General features: G+C 42.9%; 1 pseudogene across 1 annotated transcript; it reads left to right on the plus strand.

Moving 5' to 3' along the window:
• The first annotated feature begins 1,751 nt into the window (after positions 1–1,751).
• On the plus strand, positions 1,752–14,398 carry LOC147617783 (fatty acid amide hydrolase-like; annotated as a pseudogene). The gene is made up of 20 exons (XR_015262251.1): positions 1,752–1,969; positions 2,079–2,197; positions 2,297–2,358; positions 3,548–3,741; positions 3,847–3,976; positions 8,387–8,464; positions 8,686–8,833; positions 9,594–9,706; positions 9,832–9,907; positions 10,050–10,121; positions 10,233–10,284; positions 10,547–10,636; positions 11,710–11,790; positions 11,884–11,987; positions 12,083–12,175; positions 12,401–12,469; positions 12,583–12,644; positions 13,141–13,202; positions 13,321–13,416; positions 14,137–14,398. The product of XR_015262251.1 is annotated as a fatty acid amide hydrolase-like (transcript).
• The last annotated feature ends 1,946 nt before the right edge of the window (positions 14,399–16,344 follow it).

A 16,344-nucleotide genomic window follows, 5' to 3' on the forward strand; every position in this document is an offset into this window, starting at 1 on the left:
CCCCCCCCCCCCCCCCCCCCCCCCAAAAAAAAGAGAGGATGTGTTCGACACAAGCATTGCCTCCCCACTTGCAAAGAGGAGGAGCTAGGGCTGGCGCGTTGGCCATCTTGGCTAGTGACGACGAACACTCTTGCCAAGGATGGTATGAGTTCAAATCTCCTCCTCGCTCCACAAGATGGGTGGTGTGACTAATGTCAATTTTCCAAAAAAAAAAAAGAAGAGATGAGGAGCTGAGACTTTGAGCATCCCCTTACTTTGGAGGGTGACTTCAAATTTTCATTTGAAGGGCTCATATTAAACCTCCATTCCTTTGTGTAGAGATTGGAAGGGCATATACTTAAAATTGTGACTTTCTTTTGAAGGTTTTTTTTCCCTACTACTACTGACAACCTTCAAATTCTAGGCATGGTATTAAACATCTCAACCCCAAAGGACTAGTACTAGCATTTGTAGTAGGAAATGCAGACAAAGAGAAACATTGAGGCACTTCTTGATGGTCCAAGATGTGTCATTAGGGGTGTTGTCACCATTACTTAGTCAGTCGACTTTGTCACACTGAACTAAGACTACCCAAATGTGAAGTAACCATCAATCTCTCTTTGCACTTTTCTCTATTTGTCAATGTGTTTCGACAATGATCATCACCATCAATCTCTCTTTACACTTTTCTTTATTAGTCAATCATTGATGGTGTTTTGACAATGATCATCACCATTTGTCTCTCTTTATACTTTTCTTCATTAGTCAATCTCATTGATGGTGTTTTAACAATGATCGTTCACCATTGTCATGCTCAAATTCCAACAATCAACATTGTCTAATTTTGCTAGTCAACATTTCTTTGAAAGGATGTTTCATCTTTTTAGTAGATTCAAAGACAACACTATCAATGTAGTCAAAGTAGAATTGTGGGGCTATGAAACTAAGAGGGAATTAAAGCATTGAACAATTATAGGTAATATATGAGGCCTAATCAAATCTGGTCACTCTAGAGTCCACACAAGGTTTTTTGAGATTTTGTATTTGGTAAATGTAAATTTGGATCTAATAGCATGGTTATAAATTGTATCCAGTAAATGTAAATTTGGGTCTAATACCATGGTTATAAAAATCATACTTTGCAAAAAGAACCTTCCTCAGACCTCAAGCTACTATATTATTTCCTTTGAATTTCCTCTCTTGCTATGTGCCATCAACAGTACTTGTGGATTTGTACATGAGAAGAGTGCAAAAGAGCATAATCTCCACTTGTCCAAGCTCAATGGAGGACTGTGCCTCTCTCTCTCTCTCTCTCTTCTTAGTGTGATCTCCTAGGCTCTTTGGATTGGGTTAAAAGTCTCTCTCTCTCTCTCTCCCCCCTCCCACTACCACTCCTACTCCTAGGCTCTTTGGATTCGGTCAAAAGTCTCTCTCTCTCTCTCTCTCTCTCTCTCTCTCTCTCTCTCTCTCTCTCTCAACTAACTTGTTTTTTCCTTTTAAATGCGAGAGTGGGTAGAGGTAACACCCTTTCCACCCAAAAGGGAGGTACAAGGTTTCCAATCTACCCACTCCCATAATGACATCAAATTAAAAAGCTAACTTTAGCTAACTTTACCCAGTTGCAAAGTACTCTGTAGGGTACAAGCCTAGAGGCACCATTGGAATGCATTACAACAAAAGTCACTAGGGTGGTTTTCTTTTTGAAACCCAATGTATATATAAACCCCAACGGGGGCTTTGCCCCGCCAACCTATTGAATCTATAATATCAAATTGGCCCCTCTCTCTCTCTCTCTCTCTCTCTCTCACACACACACACACACACAAATTGCTCCCTCAATCAGCATCGAATCACCTTATATTTGCCCATTAATCGATTCGCACACAGCACAAGTCTAAAATGGCGCAAGAAGAAATGCCCTTCAAGCCTGTGGAGCTCGTGAGCACAGACGCAGACAGTGATGCAGATTATCTGTACGTTAATGTCAAAGGTAATTCAAATTCTGTAGTTTGCTCATGTTGGGCAAGGCCAATTTCTTACCGCGTTATGGTTCTTGGCCATTGGATTGAAAGGCAATGTCTGTATGTTTTGCACTACAGCGCCCACCATGTCAGGACTTCTACTCAAATGCTGTGCTTGGATTCTCGAAACGCGCATAGTAGGAGCATTGTGTTTACAGTACTTGAAGAATGCAAACTTGATAACCCCAGGTGAAGCTGTAGTGTGTGTGTGTGCGTGTGCGCCAGCATCTCCTTGGATATCTTCACTGTTTTGCTACATCAAAAGACTCATGGATGGTTCCTTTGTATCGTGCCAGTTCTTCATGAAGTCCCGTTATCACGAACCCCCCCATGCACGTGCCACAATATCCCATTGAAGGTGAGTAACTTGTGCCTCTTGAAAACATGGCACACCTTGTTTTAAGGTTCATTTCTTAGTGTGCCTTTTCAAGGCCTTCTTTAAGGTTCATTTCTTTGTGTGTCTTGGGGCCTATTCACACGCTCTCCCAAAAATGGCCACTTAGTGCTTGCACGGGCTCCACATCACCCAGAGAGCACCTAGGTTTGCCAACGGGAGTCCCCATTCAATTCGACCCCCCCGCCCCCTTTTCCCTAAATATCTACCCCTAACCCAAATCAATATGCCTTTCAAGTTACAACACCCCTAACATTGTTGCATGCTAACGTAGTGCTTTGGGTAGCCTAATGTATTCTCATTGCTAATCTTGGCATGGTCGAATGGCTTCAAAAACGACCTTTCTAGAATCTCCATAGTTTGCAGCCGTTTATCCATATGGCTCCACACATCATCTCAGCCTTCAAAGTTTTAACTCGATTGAAGCCTCCACTACATCCAAGAAGGCATGTTGTGTTTTTCTAATTGTGGCTTATGATCCGTGTTGAAACTAGAAATCGATGTATGCATACACTGGCATGTGATATGTCTTAAATATGTTTGAACATATTGATAACTATGAGCCCAAATCAACTGGCATGTGAACATATTGAGAACTATCAGCCCAAATCAACTGCCATTTGAATGTATTAAGAACTATGAGCCCAAATCAATTGGCATGTGATATGTATTAAAATACGTTTGAATGTAATGAGTACTATGAGCCCAAATCAATTAACACAGAGTTGATGCAAAAGTTCACCTAGCGGTAGTTGCACAATGCATACATGTCTAACAGCCACTAGGTGGCCTTTTGTGCCTACAATGTATCAAAAGGCGTAGCAAACGTGTGCAAGGTCCACTAGGTGGCCTTTTTTGTTCCCACCATGTATAGTAGTCCATAATGATTTAGGTTCATAGTTATCAATTCGTTCAAACGTATTTTAACAGATATCACATAAGAGGCACACGGACCACGAGGGGCATATGTATAGAGGGATTTCAAATATAAACACGAACCATTAGGCCCAGAGGGGCCAAATGCACACATTTGGGCCAAAGTGCAAAGAACCTCTTGTTGCCATGCAAGGCACAAAGCATTCCTTATCAATTGCATAAAGTAGGGTAGGTTAAAATTTTCAATTTATCAATTTAGTAGTGTGCATTTGGGCAGTTTATAAGGAGCCATCAGTGCTCCAACTAGACCCGGAACTCTCCTCAAGTGAGCGGTTAGCACGTGCACTAGATTGTGTGGCTTCATCATCATCATCTCATCATGCGAATGGAGGCACGATGGAACCATTTCATCGTTGGACTATCCGAGACTACTCCAATGCATACAACTCCGGGACAATCACACCCACAACAGTATGTTACATGCTTGTCAAAATTTGTTGGAGAGGAAGTGTGCTTCATATGGATACCCACCTTGCTCATTGCATATATATTGTTTTTCTTCTTTTTGTCTGTCAGGTTGCGAAACGGTTTCTACTTGCTGTGAAAGAGTCCCTTCAGCCTTTGCCTGGCATGGGTGTCTTCATTAATTGCTATGAAGCAGATGTTCTCAAACAGGCCGAGTTTTCCACGATTCGTTACAAAAAAGGTCTTTCTTTCTTTCGATTGAATAATGATTTAGATGCTTAAGTCCTTAAGCTACATACTATACTTTTGACTCAAACATCCAAAGGCCTAAGGATGCTTCTCGGAGGACGAGTATGTATGTCTCTAGTGAGACACGAGGGCCCATCCGCTTCTGGCTGTGCACTTTGGTAGCCCCATGAAACACAACCTTAATATGGCAATAAAATGTTTTTTGCATTTCCATTAAATATATTCTGTGAGATTTTCAAGAATAAGAGTGTTTTCTAAGGTTTCATTTTAGTATGTAATGATTAATGCTCGAAAAAGTCAATGAAATGAAAATGATTAATGCTCGAAAAAGTCAATGAAAACCTTCCATATCCTCTCTATTTAAGGCAATAGAATGATGACCCCCCATATCGTTTCTATTTGCATACATTCACCCATATGCTTTCTATTCGCATACATTCACCAATATGCTTTCTATTTGCATGCATTCACCCATATCCTTTTTTTTTTGTTGGATCAATAATAATTATATATATTAACTGAAACTGTTCAACCAAGTCAGAGCTACAGTATCCATATTTACATGCATTCACCCATATTCTTTCTATTTAAGGTCCACAATTCTTTATAAAAAGCCTTAAAGGGAGAGATAGAAGGAGAAGTGAAGTTGGGGAACTCATCTTTTAAGGTTGTATTAATTAAATAGTCAGTAGCATTTAATTAATACATATCAAATAATTTATTCTGAATATACACCATCAATAAAACTCTGAATATATATACACCATCAATAAAACTCTGAATATACAAGTATTTCAAAAAAAAAACATGGGTGGAGGAGTAGCACATTTTTGAACATAAAAATTGTGCCCCATGTGTCTGCTGTCAACAATGTTTTGTCACACGAAGAGCAAGAGAGTGTGGAGTTTCCTCCTGCATGCCCGTCGCCCATCCATACTCCGTGGAGCGGTCTGCTGCTTCCCCCTTTTTCTTCATGTGCTCCTGCCGGTGACGACCCAACTGATAAAGAGTAGCTACGGGGCGAAGGAAGGGGTGGGGACGAAGAGAGGGTTCTAGGGGTGCTCTCGGTGGGGACCTAGACCAATGCTGGGTGCAGGGCGCGCCATGTGCGTAAGAGGCTGGCAACGAAAGGTGGGTTGAACTCTCTCAAGGTTCCCGCGGAGAAGAACCATCGCACATCTCGAGTCCAAGGGCCACCCTGGGATGGGAGCCGAGACAAAATGCAGCTCAAGAGAAAATCCTTCCACTTCCCGAGCAGACCCAACAGGAGCACTTCATGGGTTTGCGCGACCCCACGGCCTCTTCCGGACCACATTTCCTCCTTTGAGTACTCAGCCAGACTGGAGCGTCGGATCCTTTCGTAGCAGATCGATGGCACCACCCCCACAGCCTCCCCTCACTGGCAGGCCCAGGGGATCCCGACCACTTTTCTGGTAGAGGATTTCTTCTTGTAGTTGTTGGCTAGCCGGGGCCTTGTGGTGGGCACTCGGCTAGCGACCTTGGGACGGCAAGCGGCCCTGATGAGTTCCAGCGACACTACCTTTGGGATTGCCCGAAGGCCCAACAAGTTTGGTGGCGCATTGTCTGCCTATTCTCCTCCGCCCGCCCGCATCATAACTTGGGGGCAATTGCCTGGCAGGCGGCACATCACTCTTCTATGAGGATGCAGAGGAAGCTTAGCTCTCGTGCTCTCACACCGCAACATCTCAGCGGCGTTCATAGTCCCTGTGTGACATTGGACCCGGAGACTTGCACATGGAGCTCGTCTGCAGTTTGGCTACCAACACGTTGGGCACATGCTTTCTTCTTCTCTAGAGGTAGACAAGGACCTGTCTTTGTGACTTGATTGCAGAAAATCAGGTCCTTGCTTGACTTCCATGAAAGTGGAATTGGCGAAACACCAGGGTATGTCCCTCTCATTCTCGCTACCCCTGCACATGCTGTTCCAGGGTGCCATGTGGATATATTTGGACATTAAGTATATCCAGAATTACCTTTGGGGCACATTGCCGTTTTGCCATCTAGGTTTAGGAGGAGTCAAGTCATGAGTTGTCCTGCAGATTTTATACAACCCATGTGGAATATTCTTTGTACAAATGTCCAGGATGCTTATTAGACTGGAACGGGTTGTAAAGTCAAAGTCTAGGAAGGTTTACCAAGACTTGGGATGAAGTGCTCAGTGCTAGGGCAGCCATATGAAAAACACAAGGACTGGACATTTGCACACATGGGGCAGCATGGAAGGGAAAATCACATTAAAAAAGATATTTAATACCTATTTTCCCAATTTTTGCAAGTTGTGGAGCCTTGTAGGGCTGGCCAACCAGCAGCAAGGGGTCTCCACTCTCCTATAAAAAGGGCAGTTGGGTCTTCAAACTTCCATCATCCCAGATGAACAGGAGTCCCATGTTCAGTCATCTGGAACCCAACTGGCATCAATCCCGGCAGTCTGTTGTGCAATTATATGCCAACAGTAAGCTTGAAATAGAAAATGCAGGTTTATAACAGAATTGTGCACATCAGCAAATCATTCTATTGGGAACACCTATTTTGTACTCTGAATATGTCAGCAATATAAGCAAATACACCGCTTGTGGTGGGGTTTTTAAGCAAATACACTCCTTGTGGTGGGCAATCGGGACCCAAGCAGGAGCAAAAAAAGCTCAGGGCAGTTGGGTCTTTATACTTCCATCGAGAGATATTGTTGAAAAATGCAAGTAGCAAGCAAGGAGAATATTGGAAGACTGTTCCAGATGAGCAGGAGTCCTGTGTTCAGTCATCTGGAGCCCAACAGGCATCAACCCCAGCACAATTCAGCAGTCTGGTTGTGCTGTTATATGCCAACGGTCAGCTTGAAATAGAAAATGCAGGTTTATAACAGAAATGTGCACATCAGCAAATCAGCCTATTGGTAACCCCTATTTTGTACTCTGAACATGTCAGCAATATAAGCAAATACATCACTTGTGGTGGGGGCCCTTAAGCAAATACACCCCTTGTGGTGGGTAATTGGGACCCAAGCCAGAGCAAAAAAAGCTCAGGGCAGTTTCGTCTTCATATTTCCAGCCAGAGATGTTGATGAAAAATGCAAGTAACAAGCAAGGAGAATATCAGAAAGCTGTCCCAGATGAGCAGGAATCCTGTGTTCAGTCATCTGGAGCCCAACAGGCATCAATCACAGCACATTTCAGCAGTCCACCGTGCAGTTATATGCCAACAGTCAGCTTGAAATAGAAAATGCAGGTTTATAACAGAATTGTGCACATCAGCAAATCAGCCTATTGGTAACCCCTATTTTGTACTCTTGAGTATGTCAGCAATATAAGCAAATACACCGCTTGTGGTGGGGGCCCTTCAGCAAATATGAAATAAAGGCTTTTCTTCTTTCCACAAATCTGATAAACGCCATCCTTACTTGATAGGTCCTTGTGGTGACAATGAAGTTCTCATCAGCTTGTCACCAGCCCAAGTCCATACGCCTGCATGAGCATGGTATATATACTTGGTGCTGGACTCCCCAAGCAATTGTAAATGGCTTCCTATCCCAGGACTTTTAACTCGAAGGGTTTGTGAGAGGCAAGGCTCAACAGAAACATGTTCCCCTTCTTTATGCTAGTAGCTGTGTTGCAACTGCTATAAGGCTGTTGATCGTTTAATATCTTGACTTTCCTCCCATAGTTACCATTTTTCATCGCCTGTAGGCACTTTTTTAATCCGCACATAGACGATGTCGCTGAAGAAACACCATGTGGGGTTTTTAACCCACCAGGACCTTGTGGTCTTGGTCAAACATCTCTACCACTTGAGCTATCATGTAGCACATTAATGGGGATGACGAAGTATCTAGTCCATACTATGCATGATGGAGTTGATGGTTTATTGTCTTGTGGATGACTACCGTGAGGTTATAAATTGCACTTTCTTATAAGGTGAATTTGGACATGTTCCTGGATTCATCTAGGTATATATAAACATCTCTACCACTTGAGCTATCACCTCATTAGCCAGTGCAAGAAATGTTAAAAGTAATCTAACACCTATTCTCATCGACAAATGGGCATAACCCAAGTAGTTAGAGCTCATCTTCGTGTGATGGGCCTTGCATCTAAATCCCATGAATTGCAGCTTGAGTTGTTGAGTTATCTGTTTGTGAGATGTCCACACCACACAGTTGACTGCCTTAGGCCGGAAGTGTTTCTCCCCTGTGACGTGGATTTTCAACCAATCCTTTTTGCCACCTCCCAGCGTAATTAAAGGATCTCTTCTTAGACAAAAAAAAGAAGAAGAGACGGTTTTTTTTTGTTGATTTAGCTAATCTTCTGTTTAATCTCTTTTTGTTTAGGGGTTTCGCATTTTCTTTTCCTGGCAAGTTTTTTTTTAAGTGTCTAGTTTTTTGATGCAGGGCAACCATTATCTATTTTGGATGGAGTGCCAATAGCAGTAAAAGACGAGATCGATTGCTTGCCCTATCCCACTACAGGTAAGGGCCCCATATGTAATCAGGATGCGCCGTATGCCAGGCACATAAAGATCTTGTAAATACCTAATATGGCACATTTGTTTTAATTGTATTTTCCATGTAGCTCACTGTGCAGGAACCCAGGTTTGAATCCTGCTAACCTACACCTGCTGGTGGATGCCCATAACTAAGCATATATACTCTTAAAAAAAAACTATCTGACTTACCACTAGTACCTACAGGAGGCTCAAAGTGGCTGCCTAAGGCACGAAAAGTGAAAGATGATGCAGCATGCGTGAAACGTCTGCGCGAGTGTGGTGTCGTACTTGTTGGAAAGACCAATATGCATGAGCTGGGCATGGGGATCACAGGCATCAATCCACATTACGGGTGCCGCAACTTCTCTTATTCGTTACATTATTGCTACATCTGCACTACTGTTGGTGGTGGGTTAGATTGGTGTGTGTGTGTGTGTGTGGGGGGGGGGGTGTATTGGTTGGAGGGCTATGGGGAGTAGAGGGGTGTAACGGGTGGTGTTGGTGCATGCATAGACTGTGCGAGGTCTTCTTGTGCACATGGCACCAGGGTCCCTTTCTCTCTGATCGGGCCAACGAGATCACTTGGCATTACAGCCGCTGGTGTGACTTTCCTATGAGGTAGTTTCCCTCTTGAGAGCGGCCAGCCATGTACAGTTAGCGTCCAATGGGTGAGTAGCCTAGCAGTGTGGGTTTGTGATCATGAAGGGGGTGGTGTTGGCTGTCAATGGGTGTGTAGCCTAACAGTGTGGGTTTGTGATTGTGAAGGGGAGGTCCTGAGTTCAAATCGTTGCGCTTGCGGTCAGAATATTACCACCTTCGGGCAAGAGATCAAGCTGCTTCAGATGGGCACTCTGGGCAGTCAAGTTGCTACTACATAGGAAAAAAAAGGGGCGTGGTGATGGCTGGCAAGGCAGGTAGGAAGGGGGGGTTAGGATATATAGAGAGAGGAGGGGACGGAAAAGGGGAGCGGACCGTGGGGAAAGAGAGGAGGGGAAGGAGAGCAGGCTGGGAGGCTGGGGATTTGCGAGGATGGCAGCCTATGATAAAGCTATCCCAGTGGATTTCTGTGGAGGACCAAATGTGAGTCTGATCACATATTCTTGATTTTGTAGCGCAACAAGAAACCCCTACGATAAGAGTAGATTTTCGGGAGGATCTTCTGGGGGATCAGCTGCTGCTGTCGCTGCTGGGCTCTGTCCAGCTGCACTCGGTGTTGATGGTGGAGGTATTAACACTCGTTTGCTGTCTTCTTCTTTTAGGGTCCACTAGAACATTCAATCAAAATTATGTTTATATTTTTTAATAAGTAAATTTAAAAGAGTAACTTCTTGTGGAACTGTGTTACTCCAGGATCTGTGCGCTTGCCATCAGCTCTTTGTGGGGTGGTTGGCTTTAAGGGCACCTTTGGCAGGGTTTCATCTTTTGGGTACCTATATCAAATCCTTTCCTTTTTGTTGTGTTTAGGCTCGCTTCTCTTTCATAAAATTATATTACTCGTTTTCTGTGCATGATTATGGATGACATTGATTGGTGCACATTAGAGCATGACATTGTGGTATTTCATGCAGGGTGTTGCCATTCAATTGGACTGTTGGTACGGTTGGAATTCATGCAGCGACAGTGGAGGATGCTTTTTTAATGTGAGAACCTTATATCTAGTTGGTTTCCTACGCAGCATAAAGCAGACAATCATGAAAATAGATACACCTCGTTTTTCCTCTGTTGTTATTGTTTACATGGACCACTCGCAGGTACACTGTCATACATGGGAATCTTCCTAGCGACTGCATTGTTTCAACTCCAGTACGTTGGTTGTCAAGGCCCAACTTTTGGCATGCGTGCGTGTGTAGAAGCATGGTTTTCACAAAAAAAAGTGTGTGGGGAAAGTAATAGAACAGTGGTTTTTGCACGCGTGCTAATGTGGTGTGCATATGCGCATGTGGGCACAGGGTGTGTGCGTGCAGGTGTGGGGGTGTATGTTGGGTGTGTAGGAGTGGGTGTTTGGGTAGTGGACGCACCCCTAGACGTGTGCTTGTGAACCTCTTATCATCTATTGTCATGACAGCCTCCGACCAACCTGCCTTTGCTCAAGGAACTAGGAAGTCCAGAAGGTGACAGCCTAATTAGCAGCGTCAGATTTGCAAAATATACCAAGGTGTGATGATGCAGTGCATTTATATTCTAAGGGTTAACACATATTTTTTTTTATACAAGGGGTATTTTTATGTGATTTTGGGGAAAAAGAAGTTTTTGAAGAAAAAGGGTATCATTTTATAAAGACCTGTTTGAATGCAAGCACGCCTGCATTTTGAGAAGCTCTTTTGTCTCTTGCTTAATTCAGTCTATATATATGTGAATTAGAGCTACTCTCTTTCTCTCTCATGCTAAAAAGATTATTGGACAGTCACAGAGCCTTGTCACGACTTCCTACCAGATTACAGAGTTCTCGGGAACATTCTAGCCTTGAAAGACGGACCAGTCCTAGGATGGTGCACACCTTGAAGATGTTTCACACTTGGGATCCATGTCCACACTGACCGAAGTCAGGGAGGATGTTTCCATTAGAGTGAAGAGACCAGACATGTGAGGCCTCACACCAGATGACGTCAGATAGACCCCCTCAAAGGTTGGTAGCCACAATTACTCTTGCGTCTCACGGGGACTTGGAAAGTTATGGCTTGCATTTAACACCTATTTCTCATTGGATAGTCTTTGTAGGACTTTGCAAGTATGGCTGAAAATGCCCAAACTTACTAAGTCTTGCCAGAACTCTCCGATAGGAGAAGAGATTTGAATTACCTCCTTTACTTTCTATACTAACCTAGTCTACACGGGATGGATTCCTTTATAGGGACGTACCTTGGCCCACTTGTAACCCAAAGAGTTTTATTGCAAGGGCCCAGGAGCAGATGCCTCATGGGTATTTATAGGTCTTCACTCACACTGTCATGTGCCTTTGTATCATATCCTATCTAGCTTATAGTCAACAATTTTCCAGCTTTATTATCAAGATGTTAGTCACACCGTCATGTGCCTTCGTATCATGTCCTATCTAGTTTATAGTCGAACAATTTTTCATGCCAATGTGTATGGTAGATACTCTCTTGATGTATGATTCTGGTTGCACAGACCCTTCTGTTTTTTTGTAAGGTGTTAATCTCTCTCTCTCTCTCTCTCTCTCACACACACACACACAAAAAAAAAAAATCCATATAAACATTGATGCAGTGGTTTGAAGACTGTGATGGTCCAATACACAAGACTTGCCACAAGGCATTAAATGTCTTGCAGCAACGCTATGGATGCAAGGTGTCATTTCTGGCTCCAGTGTACTTTCAAAATACTGTAGAGTGGTGTTTGGTAATAATGTCTGATTTCTTTGCTGCTTTGTGCTGGTGAAAGCTTGTGGAAGTGACTCTGCCTGAGGTGGAGGAGATGCGGCGGGGACATTTTATCACGATTGGTTGTGAAACCTTTACCTCGCTTGGTCTCGACTATGCCAAATGGTGTGATCGTGACTGTTTTCCACCATGCAATCACAAGAATCATATTGATGGGGAACCTTGGCTTCACACTCATACAATTGGGATGTATCTTGTAGGGGACGGGCAGAGTCGGGTCTGGATACTCGTGTCTGGTTTGCTGTCTACTCTTGCTTTAACAATTGTGAATATCTTGCAGCACAGAGGTTGAGGTGAGGAATCTGCAGCTTAATTGCAGGCCACATGATTGTTGCAGATATATTTCAGCTTGGCATAGTTGGATGATAGCATGTGTACATACATTCATAGGTACATACATACACACGCATGTGTGTGCATGTGTGTGTATGTATACATACAGACAGACATGTCTTACATCTATGGATGATAGCATGGGGGTTTCTGGCCTCACCAAGCTGTGGTCATTTTTTGTTCAGGTATCGGCAAATGCACTACCACATGGAGATCTTCAAAAAAGCAGATATCATTGTGACTCCGTCGACAGGGTAAGGGAGGTTTCTGGTTCACTCTTCTTCCCTTTCTATGTTTTTCTTATCTAGACATTGTCGTCATTCATGAAACCTGACCTAAAAATGGCATCCAACACGAAAGCAAACAGGTGTACTGCACAGCCGATACATCAACGTGCTATCAAAGCCGGAGAGGTCAACTATGTTGGAGGTATAAATTCCTTTTATGTTTTTTAGAAACATGAGATACTCAATAAAATGTTTATGTAATCAATGCTCAAAGCGCAATCAATGCTCAAAGCGCCCCCAACCCCCCCCCCCCCCCCCCCCCCCCCAAATGCCTATGTCCCCTCTACCATGTAAACCCAATTCATACTAACAAATTGCTCCCTGGCTTATGCTATATACTCATAACCCTACCCATTTGAGTTGTATTGTGTGTCACTAGTGCGATATCAAATTTTCTCTCTGGATTATATTATATATTTGCTCTAAAGTCCATGCTTAGGTCCCCTCTACCATGTAAACCCAATTTATACTAACAAACTGCTCATGTTTGTGGGTTCCTATCTCCCTGGCTTATATTATATATTCATAACGCTACCCATTCGAGTCATATTGTGTGACTAGTGTGATATCGAATTCTTTCTCCGGATTATATTATATATTTTCCCATCTGTGTTGTATTGTGGTGTATGTGGGTGCAGAAAAGCTAATGCGATATCAAATTGCGGCCAACTTCCTTGGGCTACCAGCGATTACAATACCTGTAACAGATCACTTTTATCCAATTTCCTTCACAGAGTTTTTCTATCTGATTCAGATTTCCTTTCTAGCATTCCTGCTCAATAGGGTTTGGTTTTAATCGCTGTTGGAAAAATGTGCAGGTTGGATATGATAGTGAAGGTATGCCGATTGGACTCCAGCTGCTGGGCCGTCCATGGTCAGAGGCTACGTTGTTGCGAGTTGCTTTTGCCTTTGAGGTGCAGAACCTATCACCCTTCTTTCCATGTAAGGTGGAGATCAAATACAAGTGTAGGGTTGAGAGTAAGAACCGTGGAGGGATAGGTTAAAATACACATGGAGGGAAGAGATTTTAAAAAGATGAGGGATGGAGATTAAACATGAGTGGATGGTTGTTAGTGGGCCCTTGCTGGAGTGGCTATAGCACCAAGCTGCCCAGAATAGGGTATCACTGTGAACCCTGACACCTACATATACATAATATAACTCACAACCAAAAGAAAAAGTGGATGGTTAGGATTAAATACAAGTGGATGGTGGATATTTGATATGAAAACATGTGGATGGCTAGGATTAGATCTTGAGGCTTGATCTCTGCCCTCCATCTTGTAAGGGGAATGTCCCCCTAACTCCATACTCAAATCTTCTTACCTCTAGGCTGGCGTGCCCAGCCCCTGCCCATGCCCTTTTTCAGCTGAAAGGGGGAGATCTCCCCTGTCCATGCCTCATGGATGGGGAGTCTTCCCTGTCCATCTCCTGCCCATCCTCATTTTCAGCTGACATGCATGATGAGCGGGGGATGAATCTGTAACCATCCTCATTTTCAGCTGACATGCATGATGGGCGGTTGATGAAAGCCTCAATAGAAAAACCTTGAGACCTGTTGAAAATAGAAAAACATTTCATTATATTATCTCCTAACAAGAACTCATTGATTAATACTTTGATGCTGGTCACAGAAACTGTGCATGCCTGGCCTCAAGCGGCCGGAGGTCTGCTACGACTTGCTGTCGTAAAATGTTCCCCGAAAGCAATAAAACCTCATCTACTATTGAGTACTGAAATAAATCTTGGACTTAACATTCATTTTGGAATGGATTTAAATTGGGGATGCCTCTCCACAGGGTCAATGTTGTAATGCAGAAAGAGTATTCTTCTCATTTTTGTAATCTGAGTCTTTATTTCTAATTTTTGTCTCATAAAAAGAGCTATTCTTCTAAACCTATATTAATATGTAGTATATTTATACAGATTATGTGAAGTAATTTTACATAATTGTGTTTAAGTATTAAAAATATTATAGCATAAATTTTATTGTATATGCAAATTCTAAAATATATAAAAAAAAACATGGAGAATGCACTAAAACGATCTTGGAACAATTTGCACCACATAAATATTGTATCTCATGCTTTGCGGCTTTATAATAATCCACTATTGTCCACTACTGAGTGTGTTTTACAAAATGGAGGAATGCCACATTTTCCTTTGATTATAGTTTTAAAAGGCGATTGGCTTTTGTCAAGAACCTTTTTGCTCTCTAGCAAGGAACCATATTGTTAGTGGGTTAGAACTCTTGTCTTGGATCGTGGAAGTCCTAATTGGAGAGGCAAAAGAGGTCAAGAGGTGTCCCAATCCCTTTTGTTTGAGCCATTCCTTTACTCTCAATCCTCTTAAGAATCCTTCTAAAAGGCAATAGTTAAGCTAGAAAGCTTGAACTTTTCTTCTCTCCACTCTTGCTCAATCACACTCACTTAAACTAGTAATCATTCACACTCATCACATTTCAATCACACGCACACAAGCATGCACCCTACAACCAAGCAAGTAAGAAGATAAGAGTTCCAAATAAGAAGAAAGCTTTGCACTTGAATTCTTCCATTCGTATTATCAAAAGTTGTATGTATACTGATTGGCTTTGCTTAGTCGCCCAACTTAAGTGGGTGTCCATTACCTATCTCTACCCATATATACAAGGCTTATGGATGGCCTTTGCTACATCATTAGACATATGGCTATAATATTTGTAGGTTAGAGGCAAGGATTTTAGATGTATGGAATGTGTGAACAATCCCCCTTCGCCCCTATCTAGAATTGCTTGTATCCTCGGAAGTTGTGAATGATGGGCTTTGTTAGTGATATGATCTTTGGGTATCTTCAAGCCACGATCTCATCATATGAAAGTGTTGCATTGCCTTTAATTGAGTGGCTTTCCATTGTTGTTGCGGGCGAACACAAAGTTGTAGCTTGACATGCTAAACTTAGATGGGAATATCTCTTCAAAGGCTTGTATTTGGAAACCTTTCAAAATTGGATGTGCACGAATATCCTATATATTTGCTTAAGTATGGGCCTAATGTTAATGTCAAAGGCAAGGCCCTGTCCATGTGCTTCATCATACTTGCGCTATTGCATCGGGGCTTTCTCTTCCTTGAAGTACTATACATAGATTCGAATCATATCTAGGAATTTGATGTGGCTGACATCCGAGGCTTCTTGATAGGAAGTGATGAATTGTACAATCAACCCACACATCCATTCCTCTTATGGGGATCATGCCAAAGACCGGAGATAATTTCGGAAAGTTGAGGAGTAGAGGATTGATCTTCTTTGTCTCATATTCTTTCCACTTCATGCGCCTACATAGTGGCATGTACATGGGATTGATGCGTTGATTGATTGGCGTGGCACAGTAGGTTGCCCAACGGTCTAGGTTTTAGAGAGCTGCCACTTGGATTGGTTCTTTATTTTTGTGATGTTGAAGGCTTTATCATCAGTAGGCCTCCTGTATCCACCTCACTCTTTGAATGGGGTGCTTTGCAGTCCCACTGCTTGAAGGGTTGCTCTAGGTAACAACTACAATAGTAGGACTTCGAGTTTATGAATACCATGGATAGGCTCTTTTATAGGGGAGATGCTTTGCCAATCTGTAAATTGTTGTGTCATAATAATCATGAATGATTGGTATGTGTCAGTAGTCCTTGGGGATAACCTATGGCAATCTCTCTTCTACTTAAAAAAACAAGTTGGGGGGTTTGAAAGTACTAGGTAGGGGGTCATTAATCCATTGTGGTGGTGGTGTTCTCTAATTTGGGTTTGGCGGGACCTCACCTCCTTGCGGCGTCCTGCCTTCCTGTTGCAAAAGCATCGCCATTAAGATCAGGGAA

Source organism: Cibotium barometz, chromosome 36 (assembly GCF_041138505.1).
Source record: "Cibotium barometz isolate CiBa-2024 chromosome 36, ASM4113850v1, whole genome shotgun sequence".
In the NCBI taxonomy this organism is placed as follows: Eukaryota; Viridiplantae; Streptophyta; class Polypodiopsida; order Cyatheales; family Cibotiaceae; genus Cibotium; species Cibotium barometz.